The sequence below is a fragment of the Canis lupus genome, chromosome 10 (genome assembly GCF_048164855.1).
Source record: "Canis lupus baileyi chromosome 10, mCanLup2.hap1, whole genome shotgun sequence".
In the NCBI taxonomy this organism is placed as follows: domain Eukaryota; kingdom Metazoa; phylum Chordata; class Mammalia; order Carnivora; family Canidae; genus Canis; species Canis lupus.
In genome coordinates, this window is record NC_132847.1 from 55,609,868 (window position 1) to 55,627,426 (window position 17,559).

Genomic DNA, 17,559 nt, shown 5'->3' on the forward strand with positions numbered 1-17,559 from the left:
AGTGTCACTCTCCTGCCCTCCGTGGCCTGGTCCCCCGCTCCACGGAGCCTGCCCTGAGAGCACCCTCCTGTGTCCACAGCTGCACCTGAGCTCCCATCATCCAAGTCTAGCAGCCCATCTGCTGTGGCCCTTTCTAGTCTCTACTTGGTATTTTAGGGGTTTGGGTACGCTGCTCAGTGACCTTTCTTGACTGCAGGGATGGTCCGGTTCATTCTTGTATCTCTCAGTGACTTGCCCCTGTGGGGTGCACAGGACCCAGGGCCCAGATAGAACCCCGCTGGGCCTGACCCCTCCTCTGGTGCCAATCACCGAGGCCCCTCACTGCCTGCAGGCCTGTTCTGTCCTCTCAGCACCCACACCCCGTTCCACCCATCCTTGTGGTTGAAAGTCCTTCTGTCACAGAGATCTGGAGAAACGGGCAGAGAGGGACCATGGAAGGGTCTTCAGCAGGTGACCTCTCTGCTTTTGTCTTTCTTCACCTCTGGGGTACAAGGCCTCCTACTGCTGGAAGGGCTTTCTCCAGAGCATTTTCTCCATTCATGAGCCGACTCCAGGGCTGGGACCGCCACGGGCTCCACCTGCGGCAGGTTGTGTGAGGCCGGGCAGGTCATTTAATCTTCCCGTGGCGTCATTCCCCCATCTGTTGAGGGGGGATAAAGTGTTTAAGGGTGCCCTACCTCTCTGGGAGGCTTATCGACTTAATGCTATGCCGTTCACTTTTAACCCGAGGCAGCTGGGCAGACCTAGCTGGGGAGCAGGCACCCAGTCAGCGCTGCAGCTGCACACTGGCCACCTTGGGACACCTCAGGTGTCACAGTCTCTCTTGCCCATGGCCCAGGAGCAGCCAGGGTGCCGCAAAGAACTTGTAGGGTCTCCTCTCTGGGCCAGTTCACGTGGCTGAGGGAGATAAGAGCGGCATCTGGAGGGCTTCTGGGGAAGAGGGGAGAGTGACTCCTGTGGAGGGCAAGGCTGAGGCTGCCCAGGATCCACAGGAGAGGCGGTCCCCTCGGCCACTGTGGAGGCCGTCCTGCTCGCCCACATGGCTGGGCCATCAGCTTTACGGGGGCTCATTGACAAGCTATAAGGAGGTCACTTGATACTCCCATTCCTGTGGCCACGATCTCGGGAAGGCGGCCTTTTCTCTTTAAAGACAGCTGTGTGCTGGGAGGCCCAGGAGCAGTGTGGGGAGGCGGGGGGGGGGGGGGGGGGGGAGTGGGGGGGGGTGGCCAGGGCGGGGAAGGGGGGCCGGATTCTCTCCTTGGACGACTCCCCTCAGCTCTGCTCCACTGGTGAGTTGTTTTCTCATTCTGTAACATGTCCTGCTTCCTCCAGAGGGTTGCAGAAAGGTAGCTGGGTTTTTTAAATTGTAGCATTTTTTAACTTAAGTTTTTAATTCCAGTTAGTTAACATACAGTGTTATGTTAGTTTCAAGCATGCCATATAGTGATTCAGCACTTCCATTCGAGACCCCAGCTCATCATGATAAGTGCCCTCCTTAATCCCCATCACCTATTTCTCCCCAACCACCGGCCCTCTAGTATCCCATCATTTTGTTGTCTATAATTAAATCTGTTTCTTGGTTTCTCTTTTGTTCCCTTTGCTCGTTGGCTTATTTCTTAAATTCCACATATGAGTAGAATTATATGGTATTTGTTTTCTACAACTTATTTCACTTAGCTTTGTACTCTCTAGCAACATCAGCATCATTGCAGATGGCAAGACTTCATTCTTTATGGCTGAATAGTATTCCTAATTGAGTATTTTTGCTGTATATTTTAAAAGCTATTTCCATGGTATAATCTGAATGCTCATTATTTGTGAAACCTGTTTAAGTGAAGGTTCTTTCAGTCTTCATAATTGCAATTATTTATTCTGGGTTCTTCTCCCATTTAACTGTTATTTCTCATTTTAAGTTTCCAAATTGCGGTACCTTTTTTTTTTTTTGAAAAAAAAAATTATTATTTGAGAGAGAGAGTGAGACCACTCTAGTGCATCCGGGTACAAGTAGGAGGAGGGACAGAGGGAGAGGGAGAAGCTGACTCCTTGCTGAGCAGGAAGCCTGAAGTGGGGCTCCATCTTAGGACCCTGAGGTCATGACCTGAGGCAAAGGCAGAAGCTTACCCAACGGAGCCATCCAGGGGCCCCATATTGCAGTATCTTTAAGCATCTTCTATAGAGATGGGTAATACTTCGTTTTGGAATTAAATTGCCAACACGTTTTCTACATTATGAGATCATAGGATGTAAGACCTGATCCTGGAGATTTTTCTGGTTGAGCATCTCTGTGGTTCTTAATGGTGCAGTCCTGAGAAGGTAGCGAGGGTCTTTAGCTACCCAGCTAACTAGTGACAGAAGCAGAACTCAAACCCAGGTCTCCTAACTCCCTTGTCTGTAACTCTCCAGGCTACTCTGTAGTATTTAGTTTCTGAATTACAAGTGAGAGGGAAAAATCACGGTATGATTTTGTTTTTCCATGTGCCTGCCTGAATCTGATTAAAAATTAGTTTTTTTGGCTTTCTATATGCCTGTGTTGAGGGACTCCTGGGTGGCTCAGTCAGTTAAGCTTCTGCCTTCAGCTCAGGTCATGATCTCAGGGTCCTGGGATCGGATCCTGTGTCAGTCTCACCGCCTATTAGGGAGGGGAGGCTGCTTCTCTCTCTGTGCTCTCTGTGGCCTCCCTACCCCTGCTGAGGCTCTCTCTTTCCCTCTCCCTTTGAAGTAAATAAATAAAATCTTTAACAACAACAACAAAATGCCTGTGTCATGTACCACAGCTGATCCCCCTACCTTGAACCCCTTGATTCATTTGCCCATCTACACGGAGGATCCCTCAAGTGAGGTCCCTATCAGCATTATCTGGAGCTTGTTAGAAGTGCAAAATCTGAGCCCCACCCCAACTGAGAGACACAGAACTGGGCATAGGAGAACTGTGTTTTAACAAACTCTGCAGCGACTCAGTAAAGTCAGAACCACTGCCTGGCAGGACTTCATCGTACCCTCCCTCTCGGTGCTTGACAGCAAGTGCAGTGACACGCTTGGTTCTCGTGGATTTTGAGCTGTCTTCCCTGAAGAAGGAGCTCCTTTGTTGCTGCTGCCAGGTTTTGATGAGCATCCCCCTCCTCCACTCTGCTTCCTTCCTCCTGTACAACGCACACGCATGCACGTGCACAAGCTGTCACACATGCACATCCTGCAGGACTGAGAGATCTCTGGGTAAATAATGAGAGTAATTAGGGGGTTTCAGTAGAAACAGGTTTGTAGATCAAATGGTCTGACCACTGGATAGAGTTCCTGTGTTTCCAGACTTGCTTCCTCTCTAAGCACAGTGATAAATTGGGTGGCTGCTGACCATTTTGTACTGTTTGCTGCCATTTGTTAGTCATTCAGGATTGTTTAGTACCTTCTGTTTGCGTGACATATGTTCGGTGTGAGGGGAAAATGTATTGGTTTATAGTTTATCAGGAGGTAGAGATTTTGTTCAGAAATAACTGTAAGAGGGCAGCCCTGGTGGCGCGGCAGTTTGGCGCCGCCTGCAGCCTGGGGTGTGATCCTGGGGATCCGGGATCAAGTCCCACATTGGGCTCCCTGCATGGAGCCTGTTTCTCCCTCTCCCTGTGTCTCTGCCTCTCTCTCTATGAATAAATTTAAAAAAAATTTTTTTTTAAAGAAATAACTGTAAGACAAGCCAGCCAGGTATCAACAGAGGGGAATCATCTCCAGTAAAGGCTGTGGAAGCCTGGAGGTGGTGGGCAGCCTGTGTTATGGAGGACATCACAGAGGACTTCGTGGAAGAGGTAGCATTGGAGTGAGTCCCACAGGGAGGCAGGATTTGGACGTGAAGAGTTTGGGGGTGGGTAAAGAACATTATAGGCAGAGGTGGGAAAAAGACAAAGGCACAGCAGGGGCTCTCGCTGCATTCTGATGGGAGCAGGGGTTATTTGAAGGTGATTAGGAGGAAATGAGGCTGGCTATTCAAGTAGGTCAGTGCCAAAAGGAGAAGGATCTTTAACACCCACTTAGGAGTTTGTTCTTTATCCTGAAGGCAATGGGGAGCCATTGAAAGGGTTTGAATGAGGGCAAGGCATGAGCAGAGCTGTCTTTTAGTAAGAGTAATCTGCCATCAGAGTATGAAGTAGACCGAAGTGTGTGAAGGGGAAGTGGGGAGGCTTTGTTTTTATTTTGTAACTGTTTGCCGCAGTATGTTGATACATTAAACAATCATCTTAATGTTTAATTAGGAGGTAATTGCTTTTCTTATGGTGGTCATTGAATTTTGAAATAAGCTTCCAGGGGCTAGATTATTGTCCAGGGGACACAGTTCTCATTTCATAATGAGAAATCTGCAAGAAGATAGAAATTGCTCAACAGAATGGCTTTATAGGAAACGTCCAGAACTTCTTCCTTCTTTTTCTTCTCTAACATTTTCTTTTAAATAAAAATATTTGTATTCATTTTACTCAGTAATGACCTGGTAATGTCAGGTCATATAAAATCTAAACAGCAAGCACCCGAGATGTGGCTCTTCCTTGCTGCTTCCTCCTCTGCCTCCTAATCTGTTTTCCATCTCAGTCAGGGACTTGGCTTTGTTAAAGCACCTGAATCTTGCTCATTTCACAAGGATCTGCCTCCTTCCAGCTGCTCCAGTGGGAAGAGTTGTAGCAAACTGGGATGCCATGAAGTTCTAGATGTGCCGTGACTTCTAGGATTTGCCTCTAGGGAAGACTGTGTTCCTGTTGATTACTTTCAGTAGGGCAGCATTTCTGGGGCCCGGGCTTGTCTGGTTCGCACCATTGGTTTCAGTTCTTGAGCTAATATTTCCTGAGCATCTGTTAAGCACTGAAGACTCATGGTGACTCAGACGCCCAAGGCCCTGCTCGCAAGGATCTTCTATTCCAGCAGGGGATATTGTAAATAGTCAAATAGAGTTGTGAGAGAGGGAAGCAAGCCACAGAGGGAAGAGCACAGCCAGCAATGACAGTGGCCTGAGCAAAGGCTCAGTGGCCAGAGCAGAAGGGAAGAGGGGGTGAGCAGGGCTGGACGACCCTGGGAGGGGAATACAGGGGATGCAGGAGAGTAAAGAGCCTGGAGAGCTGAGTGGGGCCTGAGCAGACAGGGCCTTGAAGGTCTATAGAAAGCACAAATCTGAAAATAGTAGCCACCATTTGCAGAATGCTTCTCACCAGGCGCTGTTAAGCAGTTTCCATGCATTAACTTAGTCCTCACAAAGAGCTGGTAAGGCTGGTACTGTTGTTGTCCACATTTTACTGGTGGGGAAACTGAGGGACCAAAGGCTTAAGGAACCTGATAGTCACAGATCTAGTAAGTGATAGAGCAGCGATATGAGCCCAGGTGGACTGGCTACAGAGCTTGCACTGCAGACCCTAATCAATTATCCTTAAAGTGATGGGGTGATTCATAGGGTTTGATGCAGGGTCTGATTTGTATCTTAGAAAAGTTGCCATGGGGCACCTGGGTGGCTCAGTTGGTTAAGCAGTTGGCTCTTAGTTTTGGCTCAGGTCATGATCCCAGCCAGGGTCCTGGGATCAAGCCCCACTACAGCCTCCTCACTTAGTGGGGAGCCTGCCTGAGGATTCTCTCTCTCTCTTTCTCTCTCTCTCCCCCTCCCTCTCTCCCTCCCTCCCTCCACCTCTCCCCCCATTGGGTTGTGAAAGCTCTCTCTCTTTCTCAAATCTTAAAAAAAGAAAAAGATGGCAGTGTGCTGTGGAAATGGCTTGGCAGGAGAGCAAGACTGGAGCAGGGAGAGCAGGTGCCATGTGACCCAGGTAAGAGACCTTGTAAGAGCCTCAAGTTGTGTGATGGCAGCAGAGGTAAAAGAAGTGGTAACGTGGGAGATGTTTGAGGGTCGCAGCAGCAGGGGCTGGAGAGTGGTGGGGTTGGCAGGGAGGATACCAAGGCTCTGCGACCAACCCCCGGGTTCTAGGCTGGGGAGTGGGGTGTTCATGGTGTTCCCGATGGGCCCAAGGTGGGCTGGTTTGTGTGTGTCACAGGGGAGCCGACAAGACGGCTGAGCTCTCTGCCAGCCAGAGCATGGAATCTGAGGTGCAGACCTTCAAACCCTTCCAGGTCTGCAGGCAGGAGTTAAGGAGGCCAGGGGAGAAGGGGCAGGTGGTGCACGGGCCCTGGTGCCATTCCCCTGTGAGCCTTTGTCCTCGGAGCTTAGATTCAATCTCTCTGAGACGATCTCTCTGATTTTTAGGTGTCGTCGTGCACAAACAGTAATAATGGGGTTTTAAAAAGAAATGAGTAAGTTTACTGCTTATTTCCAGCATCCAGATCAGACTTGTTTTCCGTCTCTGTGTCTGTCCAGCGTCACTTTATAGTTGTGCTCAGAGCACTGTTATGCCCAGAGCCGTATCTGTATAGATATGGCTTTATTGCCTATTTTTTAATACCTTACTTTATTGCCTATTTCTAAATACCTTACATTAAATCAATTGCTGCTCCTGGAATGTTGTATAGTTTCTTGGCTTTTTTTTTTTTTTTTTTTGAGGATTCCCCACAAAGGATGAGCTGTAACTTACCCATTCTCTATGTCAGTTGATTAATTTCTTGTTCTTTCAGATGGTGACTCACCGAGCACCTGTGGCCTAGGCTGTCCCTCCTTTCCTTAGGCAAAATCCCAGCCATGGCAACTTCTGTGTCCTTCCAGAGAGGGGTGACCCCACTGGGCACTTGTGAGTTCAGGGGACAGAAGGCAGAATGCTTCCTTAGGGCTGAATCTCTGGTTTCTGGGCCCTATTGTTTCAGTGACCTACCTCTGAGCCGAGGTGGCATTCATTGACCATTGTCAGCACTGCCACCAATAGCTGCCATCCCCCAACAGCTGATCCGATTCCTTGCATGGTTTGCTCTAAAGTGGGCAATCATACAGGAGCAAAAAGAGGTTTCTGGGCAGAATGCTTAATGAGGGCTTAATGAAGCCAGCCAGAGTGGCCTGCTGGTTTGAACCCTTGCACGGGGGCCCGATTGGCAGGCAGCACCTGGCACTCTTGGCTCCCTGACAGCCGTCAGCCGTTCCCGAGCCCCATGCAGCGATGCAGGACCCATGCTGTGCCACTGGCTGGCAGGAGCCGTTTCGTCGGTCTCTGGAGCATTGTAGATGTCCCTGTCTCATGGGCCCCACACCCTGTCAGGAGTTATTTGTCTAGGTGTCTTATAGGCTCTATCACACTGTGAGCTGTCCAAGGGTGGGGACTATCTGATGACCCTGTCTCCTCTACCAAGGCCATCACCAGGCCCAGTCTCAAGAGGTGCTTGATGAGTTGAACGGAAGGCATTGATTTGGGACCAAGTTCCTTGACTGAAGGTGGTGGAGACCTTTCGGCTCTGAAGACCCAGGGACTAGACTTGAACTCTGCAGAGCAGAGCCCCCTGTCTTTGGCCACTGCCAACTCTATGGGAGGATGAGGACCTTGAGAGAAGATCCAAGACCTCTCTACCAGGACAGAGCCTATGTCCCAAGTCCCGGAGGCTGGGGCTCTGGGAAGCGTGCGGGGCCCAGCTCCGGATGCCAGTCTGGTTCTGGGCTGTACCTGTGGTGGTTACTATGCGTCCACTGATGGATTTGGGGATCCCGCCTTCCTTCTGTGGATGAAAACACAGGCCGTCAAATCCAGCTGCCTCTTTTGGGCCCCTGCAGGAGTTGTCGGTCTGCATTGCTGTGGGTTTCATTTTTGGTGCCTCTGGTATCAAACATGTCCAGAAGCAACTGCAAAGTAGTTGGCATGTCATGACAGTTGATGATTCAGTTGGTAGTAAAAAACAAGTCTGAGGGCTGAGTTTATGTTCCACCATTTTGTGAATTATGTCCAGGTGGTTGTCAAGAGAATTTTTCTTAACCAGATGAGGGCATTTGCAAAAACCAACAAGTCTATGGGGAGGAAAAGAATTTTACACTGAATGCCAAGGACACACTAGACACTGTGGGATCTGGTGGTGTCTGGCTGGAGAGGCCTTCCCTGGCTTCAGGGTCAGCCTGAGATCCTCTGTGGCTGTGCAGCAACAGGTGGCAGCAGGGGGTCTGTTATCACCAGAGTCCAATCGCCAAGTCTGTGGCCCCTTTAAGGGTGGGTCTTTTGGTTGTCTTTGCTGTGTGATATGGGTTGGTCACATACTCTTTTGGTAAAATATACATTACCTTTAAAAGACCATTTAAAAATGTACAATTCAATGGCATTAAGTACATTAACAGTGCTGTGCCACCATTACCACTATCTGATTCCTGAATTTTTTCATCTCCCCAAAAAGCAACCCTGTACCGATTAAACAGAAACACCCTATTTTGTCCTTCCCTGAGTCCCTGGTAAGGAATAATCTGTTTTCTGTCTCTATGGACTTACTTAGATATTTCATGTAAATGGAATCACACACCATGTTGTCCTCTGTCTGATTTCTTTCACCTAGCATAAGTGTTTGAGGCTCACCCATGCATATGACAGTACACCTAACCCTTGAACATTGTGGAAGTAAGGATGCCAACTCCTTGTGCTGTCAGAAATCTACGTATAACTTTTGATACGTCCAAAACTTCTCATAGCCTACTCTTGACTGGAAACTGTCACTATTCTTGACTGTAAATAGTTGATTATCACATATTTTGTATGTCATATGTATTGTATAGTATATTCAAAGTAAGCTAGAGGGCAGCCCCCGTGGCGCAGTGGTTTAGCGCCGCCTGCAGCCCAGGGCATGATCCTGGAGTCCTGGGATCGAGTCCTGCGTCGGGCTCCCTGCATGGAGCCTGCTTCTCCCTCTTCCTGTGTCTCTGCCTCTTTCTCTCTCTCTCTCTCCATCTCTATGAATAAATAAATAAAATCTTTAAAAAAAACTTAGTTTTTTTCTCTAGCTTACTTTTTTTTTTAAAGTTTTTTAATTAAGAAAAGCATATTAGGGCAGCCCCGGTGGCTCAGCGGCTTAGCACTGCCTTCAGCTCAGGGCGTGATCCTGGAAACACAGGATCGAGTCCCACATCAGGCTTCCTGCATGGAGCCTGCTTCTTCCTCTGCTTGTGTTTGCCTCTCTCTCTCTCTTTGTCTCTCATGAATAAATAAAATCTTTAAAAAAAAAAAACATATTAAAGTACATTTATGGGGTTGCCCAGGTGGCTCAGTTAGTTAAGCGGTTCAGGTCATGATCTCAGGGTCCCAGGATCAAGCCCCACACTGGGCTCCCTGCTCATCGGGGAGCCTGCTTCTCCCTCTCCTTCTGCCCCTCCCCCTGCTCGTGTGTGCTTTCTGTCAAATAAATAAAATCCTTAAAATATATATTTACAATACTGCACTATATTGGAAAAAAAACACATATGAACAGATCCGTGTAGCTCAACCCTGTGTTGTGCAAGGCTCAACTGTACCTATGTAGGAACCTAATTTGCATGTAGAATCCTAGCAGCAAGGGAATCTGGAAATCAGTGTCATCTCTCCAGTGTCTGGTTACAGGAAGGCACCCCGGGAGATGGGAATGGATGCTGACCATCATTTGACCTTACCTGCCAATGGGGTGATGGAGAAGTCAGTGTCTGGCAGGGCGTTGTGAGGCGCAGGAATGAGACCTAGACGGGTATGTGGCTAATGCTCAAAGTTAAATCTTCACAGTGCTTTTGAGGCAGTGGGAGTGGCTGAGGTCTGTGGTTCTCAGCACTGGGGAGCCAGGACCAGTGAAGGAGGGAAGATAAATCAGTTCTCTCTGAAAATGCGACGGGTGGGAAGTTCACACAGCAGCGGGGCCAACCCTGAAGGAAGACATGGAAATGAGTCTTGGGATGACTCATTCAGGACATATCGTCCTTGTGTTTCTTTGAGCCCTGGATGCAGTTCTCAGGCTGCTTCTGAGCTGAGGTCATGCCTAGAGTGCATGTTTCCCAGGCTCTGTGCTGGTTTGTCTCATTTGTGTCTGATCCCGGGTAGTGCATAAGTACATCCTTTGTTTCCCTCCAACAGAGGTGTGAGCAGGAAATCTAAATACCCCATTTGTCTTTAAGCTGCTGTGAAAATCAAGTATGTGACTCTGCATCAGAAAAAAGAATATCCTGATCTGTCTAGGTGAAGAGAACTCCTGGTGGGCTCATAGGGTAGAATGTGTTTCCATGAATACTTTTAAAGTTTTTTTTTTTTTAATTTTTATTTATTTATGATAGTCACAGAGAGAGAGAGACAGAGAGAGGCAGAGACATAGGCAGAGGGAGAAGCAGGCTCCATGCACCGGGAGCCCGACGTGGGATTCGATCCCGGGTCTCCAGGATCGCGCCCTGGGCCAAAGGCAGGCGCTAAACCGCTGCGCCACCCAGGGATCCCCATGAATACTTTTAGATTCTGATGGGTTTGACACGGTGAGACTTCATTTCCAGGAATGATCGGATCACAGCATGTGAGCAGGACTCTGAACAACCTCTGTGCTGGTGGGGAAGCAGCCTGTCTTCACTCACACAGAGGTGTGGTGCCAATGGGCAAAACTCTAGAACTTAGGCAAATAAATACTTGGGTTGGCTGCCCACAGTGTACCTGCTAAATGTAGGGGATATGTTCTCAGGGGTTGACTGAAAAACACATTTCTGTGCGTCCAGGGGTTTATGGATCTACTTGAGAAGGCTTGTGAGAGGGAACCTAGCCTAGTACGTGCCATATAAGCAGTCAGTGTCTGCTGAATGATCACAGTACATGAACTGCACCTTCTTTCCATGGCTGAGATGTTAGGCAGTCAACACCTGTAGGATAATGGAATCATAGTAGGTTTTTTCCCTAGCTCTACAAAAACATTTATTTACTAACACATTCACCTTGATCCCACAAAGTTTTTTGCCATAATGTCTCCTGACGTCCTCCCCGCCACCCCCCCCCGTGTCTTTTTTGAAAAAAGGGAGACTGTGGGCTAGATGCTTGCAGTTTTAGTAAGATTTGGAGTTTGTAGAATAATCTCAACTGTTGAGCATTGGTTAGCAGAATGAAGTCTCTCCCCTGGAGGGAAGTCTCTGCTTGTGGCCCTGACCCACTGGACACTGTTAACAGTGATGAGGTAAAAGAAATTATATTTAACAACACTAACAGGAGTCCTCAACCTGGAAATAGCTAGATAAAATTCTTTAAAGTGTCTCCCTTTAGAAACTTTTACCTAGTGTCCTGATTAGAAAACCGTTGAAAGAAAAGTAGAACTGTATATCCTTTACCCCGATTCTCCCGCCATTGATATGTTGTCCCACTTAATTTGCTTTATGCATTTATAGATTTCTTCTTGAGCCATTTGGGAAAATTTGAGAATAGCATCCTACCCTTTTTTTTTTTTTAAAAGATTTTATTATTTATTCATGAGACAGAGAGAGAGAGCGAGGCAGAGACACAGGCAGAGGGAGAAGCAGGCTCCATGCAGGGAGCCCGATGTGGGACTCGATCCTGGGTCTCCAGGATCACACCCTAGGCCGAAGGCAGGCGCTAAACCGCTGAGCCACCCGGGCTGCCCTAGCATCCTACCCTTTTACCTATCAGGACTGTAGCGTGTTTCCTAAGGACAAGGACTTTCTCTTCCACAGCCACGGCACATTCATCAATAGCGGGAAACAGAACAGTGACACCATTCTAATATCTAGCCCTCAGTTCATCTTCAAATTTTGCCGATCACACTCCTTTGGTCTTGTTTAACCTATCTGAAACAGTTCCTTGGCCTTTGCTTTCTTGACCTTGATGTTTTTATTTTATTTTTTTTTTATTTTTATTTATTTATTTTTTAAAAGACTTTATTCATGAGAGACACACACAGAGAGAGAGGCAGAGACATAGGCAGAGGGAGAAGCAGGCTCCATGCACCGGGAGCCCGACGTGGGACTCGATCCTGGGTCTCCAGGATCACGCCCTGGGCCGAAGGCGGCGCTAAACCGCTGTGCCACCGGGGCTGCCCGACCTTGATGTTTTTAAAGGTAAGGTCAGGTACTGTGTGGGATGTCCCTCAAGTTGGGTTTGTCAGGTGTTTCCTTGTGTTTAGATCCAGGATATACATTTTTGGTGGGAAAATCAGACATGATGCTATGTTCCAAGTGTATCATGGGCAGAGTCACGTGATGTTTGTTCTATACTTGTGACGCTTTTATTACTTGGTTAGGTTGTGTTCTCCATCATGAAGTCACCATGAGTTTTAGCTTCAGTTGAAGATTCTTGTTGAATCAGTTACCAAGATGGTTGCAAAATGATTTTCTTTTTTTTTTTTTAATTTATTTTTTATTGGTGTTCAATTTACTAACATACAGAATAACACCCAGTGCCCGTCACCCATTCACTCCCACCCCCTGCCCTCCTCCCCTTCTACCACCCCTAGTTCGTTTCCCAGAGTTAGTAGTCGCAAAATGATTTTCTAACCCTATCATTTCTTACACAGAGGAAGCCCTCTTCTCTCTCCTGTTAAAATGTTTTTGTTCATTTAGTTATCAGGATGGACCTGTAGATTCTTACTTTATTTTGTGAACATTATTACTATTATATTTTGATGTTCAGATTGTACCACATCTGGCCAATCGTTTTTTTTTAATATTTTATTTTATTTTTTTAAATTTACTTATGATAGTCACACAGAGAGGGAAAGAGAGGCAGAGACATAGGCAGAGGGAGAAGCAGGCTCCATGCACCGGGAGCCCAATGTGGGATTCGATCCTGGATCTCCAGGATCGCGCCCTGGGCCAAAGGCGGGCACTAAACCGCTGCGCCACCCAGAGATCCCACATCTGGCCAATCTGAGTTCCTTCAAAGCAGCTCCTGTATCTCCATCATTTCAAGGGTGCTTCCTTACTTTCTGGCCCCAAATATTCCAGCCATCTTGTACTTTCCCTGCTCTAGCCCTAGAATCAGCCTTTTATCCAAGGAGCCCAAATAGATGACGTGAATAATGGGCCAAAGCCAAGATGTGAAATATCATTCTGACAATCAGGCTCTTTAGCTGTGCTCAGGCAAGAACAGTGTTCCAAGCAGATGTTGACAGCTGTGTTGTGAGTTGCTCAGAATGCACCAGGAGGGCCATGCTAGGCCGGACTTCATTTAAAAAGGATGCTAATCATGGTGGATGGGTTCTGGAGCCCCAGGGCCATAAGTGCACCACAAAATTCTGGACAAGGGAGAAAGATCTAATAGGATGAGTATGTTCAAGTTGAGAGAAACTGCTTACAGTTGAAACAAGTCCATCAGGTCCTGTGGGAACCCACCATGAAGAACCATTTCCTCATGGAGAAAGAGAGCAGCATTTCTTTTGTGTTGTTGGAAGGAAGGAGAGGGAAAGTGGGCCAGGGCTGCTAAAGACTATGTAGGATCAAGCACTGTTCTAAGACACAATGCTAGCTTGTATCTGGTCTGGCCACACTGTGTCCACCATTCCCTGTACTCAGGGCCTCCTTGAAAAAGCAGGGCTTTTCTTGGGCTTGAAAAGCAGTTTTAAAATGTCAGCGCCATCGACAGAGGAACAAACAAGGTGAAGGCTATGAATGGTTTGGGAATCCCAAGCATACAGTCAGGGCTGGCCTCACGAGTGTGCCAAGTGTGTAGTTGCAGAGACCACCTCAGGGTAGTGGCCTCAACAGGATATGGAGACCTGGATGAAGCTGTGTTGGTTTTTGTTGTGCTTGTACACTTCCATCAATAGGCACCAATGTGTGGGCCTGACTGGCCAGCAGGAAAGGCCAGGGAAGCCACAGATCAAGATATTTGGGTAGGCTGAGGGGGCAGCTGAGACCTGTTGCACTCTGTACCAGGGTTAGGCTTTCACCTGTGACAACCCACTGGAGGGGAAACCCTTAGCTACTGAAGTCCAAAAGCAAGTGACCCAAGGAAACAGTATTCTTTGAGAATCCTATCTTCAGACCTATAATTGCCACTCGGAGAGCTGGGAGATCCTTCCTGAGATGCAGGACAGGATGCCTCCACTCTGCCTTTGGGCTCTACCTGACACACCCAGACCACTGGAGTGGGTCTGGAGAAATGACCAGGATATGGTGAGACAGTCTACAATGTGGCATATATGAAAGAAGGCTAGGAGCTGGGTGGACCAAGGAGCATAAGGCTGCTGTCTGCAAATTTCTGGAGAGTTGTCACACAGGGAAGAGATGTCCTTTGGGGGCTCCAGAAGGTAGAGAGATGCTAGGAGTGGGGTTGGGTTTATTTCCTCACCCATCCCTCCATTCATCCATCCATCTACCCATGCATCCAACTTAGTCTGTGCCGGGCATAGAGGATCAATAGGACTGCTTTCACAGGGCATGGGGTAAGGGATCAGAGAAATCAACAGATTTTTGCAATATGGAGGGTTCAGTGCCATCATGGGGTAACATGGGAGGAGGGGGACTACTGAGATTTGAAGGGATCAGGAAAGATGGTCTTTGAAGTGATAATGAAGTAAGATCCTGAAGTATGGGTAGGAGTTAGCCAGGGAGAGAGAGAGATTTTGGCTCACTTGAGGGGAAGACAGAACAGGTTCTCTTGGACGGGCCCTGCGCACTCGACCGGAGCAGGCTGCTCACTTCCTACCTGCCCCTACCCATGGGAGATCAAGGATGGGTAGCCCAACTCCAAGTGATTGAGCAGAACGTGGGCACTGTGTGGGTCTCCACGGTTCCTTTTTCTGCCAAAGCTTTAGGTAACAGCCTTCTCCTGCCTACAAGCTCTGAACATCTGACAGCGAACTTTCACCTGCTGGGCCTTAACAAGCATCACCATTCAGAGCCTCAATTCCTTTTGTAAAAAATAGGGCAATGACCTCACCAAGTCAGTATTTGGCATACTGTTGATGGAACAGAAGACAGTTTTAGTATATCAAAGTACATGAGGTTTTGCCAGTCAAGATAAACTGCCGTAACCAGTAATATATCTGGTTCCAACAAAGGCTTATTTGCTTATGGTATTATGAATATTTTAAGTTTGTTTTAAATGGGTATTAGGAAACACTACCTTTGCATTTAATAGTGATGTAGAGAGAGGAGGGGCAAGATGGCAGAAGAGTAGGGTCCCCAAATCACCTGTCCCCACCAAATTACCTAGATAACCTTCAAATTATCCTGAAAATCTATGAATTCGGCCTGAGATTTAAAGAGAGACCAGCTGGAATGCTACAGTGAGAAGAGTTCGCGCTTCTATCAAGGTAGGAAGACGGGGAAAAAGAAATAAAGAAACAAAAGGCCTCCAAGGGGGAGGGGCCCCGCGAGGAGCCGGGCTGAGGCCGGGGCGAGTGTCCCCAGGACAGGAGAGCCCCGCCCCGGAGACGCAGGAGCTGCACCGACCTTCCCGGGCGGAAAGGGGCTCGCAGGGAGGTGGAGCAGGACCCAGGAGGGCGGGGATGCCCTCGGGCTCCCTGGGACACTAACAGAGGAGCTGCGCCCTGGGGAGAGTGCGCCGAGCTCCCTAAGGGCTGCAGCGCGCACGGCGGGAGGAGCTCGGGGTGCTCGGGCGGCGGCTCCGCGGAGGGGGCTGCGCGCCCGGAGCGCGAATCCAACAGCGCAGGCCCCGGAGCACAGGGCGCCGGGACACAGCCCAGGATCCGGCCTCCCCCCGGGACAGGCAGAGGCCGGAGGGCCCAGGACCGCAAGGACGCTCCTGCCCAGAGCTGAGCAGATCAGCGGCCCCGCCCCGGAGCCTCCAGGCCCTGCAGACGGAGAGCTGCGGAGTTACTGCGGGGGCTGAATCCAGGGCTCCAGAGCTGGCCCCGCCACTGGGGCTGTTCCTCCTGCGGCCTCACGGGGTAAACAACCCCCACTGAGCCCTGCACCAGGCAAGGGGCAGAGCAGCTCCCCCAAGTGCTAACACCTGAAAATCAGCACAACAGGCCCCTCCCCCAGAAGACCAGCTAGACGGACAAGTTCCAGGGGAAGTCAAGGGACTTAAAGTACACAGAATCAGAATATGCTCCCCTGTGGTTTTTTGTTGTTGTTGTTGGCTTTTTTGGTGGTTTTTTGTGTGTGTGTGTGGTTTTTTTTTTTTTTTTCTTTTTGATTTGTTTCCTTCCCCACCTTTTTTTTCTTTCTTTTTCTTCCCTTTTTTTTTTCTTTTTTTCTTTTTTCTTTTTCTCTTTTCTTTCCCTCCTCTCTTTTTCTCCTTTTCCCAATACAACTTGCTTTTGGCCACTCTGCACTGAGCAAAATGACTAGAAGGAAAACCTCACCTCAAAAGAAAGAATCAGAAACAGTCCTCTCTCCCACAGAGTTACAAAATCTGGATTACAATTCAATGTCAGAAAGCCAATTCAGAAGCACTATTATACAGCTACTGGTGGCTCTAGAAAAAAGCATAAAGGACTCAAGAGACTTCATGACTGCAGAATTTAGAGCTAATCAGGCAGAAATTAAAAATCAATTGAATGAGATGCAATCCAAACTAGAAGTCCTAACGATGAGGGTTAATGAGGTGGAAGAACGAGTGAGTGACATAGAAGACAAGTTGATGGCAAAGAGGGAAACTGAGGAAAAAAGAGACAAAAGACCATGAGGATAGATTAAGGGAAATAAACGACAGCCTGAGGAAGAAAAACCTATGTTTAATTGGGGTTCCCGAGGGCACCGAAAGGGACAGAGGGCCAGAATATGTATTTGAACAAATCCTAGCTGAAAACTTTCCTAATCTGGGAAGGGAAACAAGCATTCAGATCCAGGAAATAGAGAGATCCCCCCCTAAAATAAAAAAAAACCGTTCAACACCTCGACATTTAATAGTGAAGCTTGCAAATTCCAAAGATAAAGAGAAGATCTTTAAAGCAGCAAGAGACAAGAAATCCCTGACTTTTATGGGGAGGAGTATTAGGGTAACAGCAGACCTCTCCACAGAGACCTAGCAGGCCAGAAAGGGCTGGCAGGATATATTCAGGGTCCTAAATGAGAACATGCAACCAAGAATACTTTATCCAGCAAGGCTCTCATTCAAAATGGAAGGAGAGATAAAGAGCTTCCAAGACGGGCAGGAACTGAAAGAATATGTGACCTCCAAACCAGCTCTGCAAGAAATTTTAAGGGGGACTCTTAAAATTCCCCTTTAAGAAGTTCAGTGGAACAATCCACAAAAACAAGGACTGAATAGATATCATGATGACACTAAACTCATATCTCTCAATACTAACTCTGAACGTGAATGGGCTTAATGACCCCATCAAAAGGCACAGGGTTTCAGATTGGATAAAAAAGCAGGACCCATCTATTTGCTGTCTACAAGAGACTCATTTTAGACAGAAGGACACCTACAGCCTGAAAATAAAAGGTTGGAGAACCATTTACCATTCGAATGGTCCTCAAAAGAAAGCAGGGGTAGCCATCCTTATATCAGATAAACTAAAATTTACCCTGAAGACTGTAGTGAGAGAAGAAGAGGGACACTATATCATACTTAAAGGATCTATCCACCAAGAGGACTTAACAATCCTCAATATATATGCCCCGAATGTGGGAGCTCCCAAATATTTAAATCAGTTAATAACCAAAGTGAAGAAATAGTTAGATAATAACACACTTATACTTGGTGACTTCAATCTAGCTCTTTCTATACTAGATAGGTCTTCTAAGCACAACATCTCCAAAGAAACGAGAGCTTTAAA

General features: G+C 47.8%; 1 long non-coding RNA gene across 1 annotated transcript; it reads left to right on the forward strand.

The window, feature by feature from the left end:
- The first annotated feature begins 1,224 nt into the window (after positions 1-1,224).
- LOC140641699 (uncharacterized) lies at positions 1,225-8,847 on the forward strand. Its single transcript, XR_012038290.1, has 2 exons — positions 1,225-6,264; positions 6,583-8,847. It is a non-coding gene; the product is annotated as an uncharacterized lncRNA (long non-coding RNA).
- The last annotated feature ends 8,712 nt before the right edge of the window (positions 8,848-17,559 follow it).